The sequence below is a fragment of the Nematolebias whitei genome, chromosome 16 (assembly GCF_014905685.2).
Source record: "Nematolebias whitei isolate Nwh7 chromosome 16, NemWhi1, whole genome shotgun sequence".
NCBI classification, from domain to species: domain Eukaryota; kingdom Metazoa; phylum Chordata; class Actinopteri; order Cyprinodontiformes; family Rivulidae; genus Nematolebias; species Nematolebias whitei.
Window position 1 is genome coordinate 21,648,115 of NC_056513.1, and position 5,000 is coordinate 21,653,114.

Below are 5,000 nucleotides of genomic sequence, written 5' to 3' on the forward strand. Positions count from 1 at the left end.
GAAATACAAATTCTAAGAAAGCTGAATTAAAAAATAAACATATCAAAATTTTAAATATCCTGGAACATATGTTATAATATTTCAGCACAAATCAAACTGTGACTTAATATTGACACTCTGAAAGCTAGTATGTTTACTCTGTATGATAAATACAAAATGCAATGGTTTTGCAAGTAGTTGGTTTAAAAACAAACACTAAAGCATTTTTTTCTAGCTTGCACTGGAGATATTGAGTCTCCAGTTTCACTGCAGAAAGTGTGTTCTCCCAAGTGCAGGCAACATCGTGAAAAGAGACTAAAGTGCTTGACAACAGAAGGAATTGAAGCAGAAACAGAGCTGCCCATCCCAAACGTGGTTGCTGAGCCTTATGATCAGGCCTGTCAGTGTATAGTCTATTGTGTCTTCTCCTTTTATCACTGTCATTTAGTGCACAAACACAGACATTACAGCTGAGTAAACTATCCCATAACACAGGCTTCACTTTCAACTTTTTTGTCTCTGCTTTATTCTCCCAGTCACATACACAGACACACTCAGAAACAATCACCCACCTCAACAAACATAAACTTGCCTGGCCCCGATAATCAGACAGAAATGCCTCCCTAGTTTGATCAGAGGATTTGTCAGCTGTTGGATTTGCTTTTAACAACAGAAGTACAAAGCTGACTACGAAATATTGTTACTGATTGTACGTATAGTCTCGTTTTTATAGCCTTGAAAGGGGTGTTTCTGTGATGCAGTGTTGTAGAGACTAGGACAAACGGATTAGATGGTATCTTAGTAACCTGCCCTACTCCATTTTGTACAGACTTGTGTTTTCAGTTCTGAAGGAGAAAAGATAATAATAATAATAGTTTTTAAAAAAACGGGAGAAAGGATGAATATAAAAAAGGGCAGAAGAGAGGGAGATTAGATGCAATAACACTGACTTTGTCTTGTCACTGGCTTCACTAGTCCAGGAATAAAAAGAGAAAAACGTCTTCAGTATTAAAGTAAAAGGCAAAGGACATTATCTCACTATACCTTGCTATTGCCAACATCTTGTGGGACAAAATATCCAGTTAGTATTAAGATAACATCCATCCATCCATCCATTACTTTTACCCACTTCTTCCTTTTTGGGTCACAGGGGTCACTGGTGCCCAAGTCCAGCCATCACTGTGCGAGGGGCGGGGGACACCCTGGACAGGTCTCCAGTCCATCACAGGGACACATACAGTAGAGACAAACAAGCCAAATAACCATTCACTCTCTCACCCTAGGGACAATGTAGAGTTACCAATCAGCCTAACATGCATGTTTTTGGTCTGTGGAAGGAATAACGAGAAATAATAATGAAATAATAATTTTAATAATAATGAGGATAACGAGTTACAACAAATAATAATTTCCCTTTGGGATTAATACATTATTTTTGAATTTTAATTTAATTGAATTGAAGCCGGAGTACACAGAGAAAACCCACATATGCACAGAGAGAAGTCAAGTCAAGTCAAGTCAGATTTATTTATAGAGCACATTTAAAACAGAAACTGTTACCAAAGTGCTTAACAAAAATATCACATCATCAAATAAAAAGTAGCAAGATATATTTACAGCACATGGAATAAAAATATAAAACCAAAAACAATTAGAAACAATGAAATACTAAATCAGATCACGTTGTGTCAAAAGTCAAGGAAATAATAACAAAAAGCATAAACTCAGTCTGAAACAATGGAATACTAAATCAGATCTGATGACCTTGTGTTAAATAGGAATAATAACAAAAGCATAAACAGAATCAGCATCAATGAAAAACCAGATCTAAAGCTGATCACCCTGTGTTAAATGTCAGTGAGTACAGATGTGTTTTTAGGAGAGATTTAAAGGCAGAGACTGAGGTGGCCTGTCGAATGTTGATGGGCAGATTGTTCCAGAGTTTAGGGCCCACGACTGAGAACGCTCGATCTCCTCTGAGCTTCAGCCTGGTTTTTGGTACGGCCAAAAGCAGCTGGTCTGATGATCTCAAAGCCCGAGAAGGAGTATAAGGAAGAAGAAGGTCGGAGAGGTATGATGGTGCAAGGCCGTTAATGCACTTGAATGTCAGCAGGAGAATTTTAAAATCAACTCTGACACGTACAGGAAGCCAGTGAAGAGAGGATAGAACCGGAGTAATGTGCTCAAACCTGTGAGTTCCTGTTAAAAGCCGAGCTGCAGCATTTTGTACGAGCTGGAGATGTGAGAGTGAAGCCTGACTAACCCCAACATAAAGTGAGTTACAGTAGTCCAGCCGGGTTGTAATAAATGCATGGACTAGTTTTTCAAGGTCGAATCTGGACAGAACGGACTTTAGCTTTGCTATCTGCCTTAGCTGAAAGAAGCTCTTTTGTAGAACAGAGTTGATCTGTTTATTAAACTTAAAGTCCGAGTCTAACACTACCCCGAGATTGGTAACTGACTGCTTTAGATGAGGCTGAAGGGAGTGCAGGTTTACAGGATCAGTGACAGTGGCAGAGCTTGGGTTAAACACAATGACCTCAGTCTTCTGATCATTAAAGCTCAAGAAGTTTGCAGCCATCCAAGTCTTGATATCATCAAGACATTTTAGCAAAGGGAGGATGGAGCAAGAACTGTTTGGTTTTAAAGGTAGATAGATCTGAGAGTCATCGGCGTAACAGTGAAGATCCAGCCAGAAAGGCCCCATGGCCTGCATGTGATCCAGCAACCTTCTCACTGAGAGGCAGCAGCTCTACCAACCGTATCACTGTGCCGCCCATATTAGGATAGCATTACATTAAAATTGCAGATGTGCACTGTCTGCTTGTATGGCTTTTTGTCCTTCTACAGGTGCCAAATTTAATAAAGTATGTCACTTTTTAAAATTTTATTATACTAATATCAGTGCTGTCCAGGGGCAGCACGATGGCACAGTTGGTAGAAATGCTGCCTCTCAGCGAGTAGGTTGCCCTGGTTCAAATCCCAGTCTGGAGGCCCTTCTAGTTGGAGTTTGCATGTTCTCTCTGTGCATGCATGGCTTTTCTACTCTGGTTTCCTCCCACAGACCAAAAACATGCATGTTAGGCTGATTGGTAACTCTAAATTGTCTCTAGGTGTGAGTGAGAGAGTGAATGGTTGTTTGTCTCTATGTATCCCTGTGATAGACTGGAGACCTGTCCAGGGTGTCCCCCGCCTCTCACACAGTGATAGCTGGATATGGGCACCCGTAATCTCCGCGACCCAAAAAGGAAGAAGCGTGTAAAGATAATGGATGGATGGATGAATAAATATCAGTTGTAACAGAAGAAGACGGACTCCTCTAGAGTTTAAATTTCTTCTATACAGATAATACAAATTCTTATTTAGAGGCAAAGAGGTCTGGTTGAAGTCTGGCATATTGAATAAATTTATTCTTCTTCAAATTCAGAAATCATTTCAGTCTTAACAGTGACTAAGAAGCTTCTTGCAAAAGATCAACAAACTGATTGAGAGGTTTCCTCTGTAGAAAACATTGCATCATCAGCAAATACAGTAGATGTATTTTCACTGTTTCTACCAAAGAAACTGTGTAGATTCATTGAAATATATTTGTTACCCTCAAGTATAGGAACACCTTTTACTAAGTAACAAATGATTAGTTCGACATCAGATTCACATGGTGATCAGCACTGTCACCCCAATGAAGGGAGGTTTTTGGTTTAAACCTGCATGCTGGCTAAAGTTGAACATTCCTGTGAACGGGGTTACACTTTTATGTTCATTTTCTGATACGCATGTCTTGTGATATTTTATTTCTGTGAACCCATAAATTCAACAGGCAGTCCTACACGATTAAAATTTAGCAGGAAAATGCAAACAGTTCTGCAGTCAAACTACGTGTTTCAAGTAAAAAAAAACGGAGGCTCCTTAAGTGATCCATTTCAAAAAGATGTGAAGAATCGTTCATAAAACATCTCTGCAGTGTTGTCTTGACTCAGCCAATGAGCCAGAAATGACTTCTTATTCATGAATTATCCTGTAGTGTTGCAGTACTGGAGATTGGTCTTAGTCTTGAGACCGGTCTCAAGACCACTTTTTGATGGTCTTGGTCTTGTCTCGGACTCGACCACATTTGGTCTCGGTCTTGTCTCAATCTCGGACATTGAGGACTTGGGTTTTTATTTTAAGACCAGTCAAGACCACAACTGTCACTAAATTGCCAGAATATTGTCCAGTTTATTTGCTAACATCCTTGTTTTTATTGGATGTAAAACAAACTGGTTCAAATCCAAGTGATAACGTGACTCAATTCTAAATACATGTTTTTGTTACCGCTGTCAAGCCCACCCCCTTTCACTCACATGTGGTTCTGTACCAACAGAACAATACAGACAACAGAACGTAATGCCACAACCAGGAGTGAAAGTAAGCCGGTACGGATAATCTGTGAAAAGATTGAGCTCCAAGACCAGAGGTCTTGGTCTCGACTTGGTCTCGGACCCCAAAAGTCTTGGTCTTGTCTCGGTACACTCTGGTCTTGGTATTGACTTGGTCTTGGGTTAGGTGGTCTTGACTACAACACTATTATCCAGTTGATCTAAATATTCCATCTGATCCCAGCAGGAGGGAGTATTTTGAGGTGTAGATGATTTTTATGAAATACTCATAAAATATGCAAATAAAAAATGGGAATTGTTTCAACAGCCTTTTTTAATTGCAATCTGTTTGATGGATCGTCAAACAACTTATTATATGCTGTTACGTTAAATATCAATGTGTAGACAGTTTAAATTAGTCATTTGCAAAATTCTTGTTTAAACCAATCAATGCAGGACTTTTTGCTCTCTTCTTACGGCTGCTCCCTTCGTCATGGGTCGCCACAGAGAACTAACTCACACAAAGACTTGCCAGTTGTTTTTACGCTGGTGCCTTTCCTGACACAACCACAGACCACCGAGCTACCACAGCCCTCTGTGTGGAGCAGAGAGCTGCCATCTAGGGTGCTCAGGTGAACAGATAGTGGAGGTTAAGAGTCTTGCTCA

General features: G+C 39.9%; 2 protein-coding genes across 2 annotated transcripts in view; one reads left to right on the plus strand and one right to left on the minus strand.

Annotated features, from left to right (window-relative positions):
• Positions 1-5,000, minus strand: part of ift27 (intraflagellar transport 27 homolog (Chlamydomonas)) — a 41,332-nt gene that overhangs the window by 33,570 nt on the left and 2,762 nt on the right. The gene's annotated exons all lie outside the window — the stretch shown is intronic.
• Positions 1-5,000, plus strand: part of LOC119422419 (synaptogyrin-1) — a 30,737-nt gene that overhangs the window by 15,739 nt on the left and 9,998 nt on the right. The gene's annotated exons all lie outside the window — the stretch shown is intronic.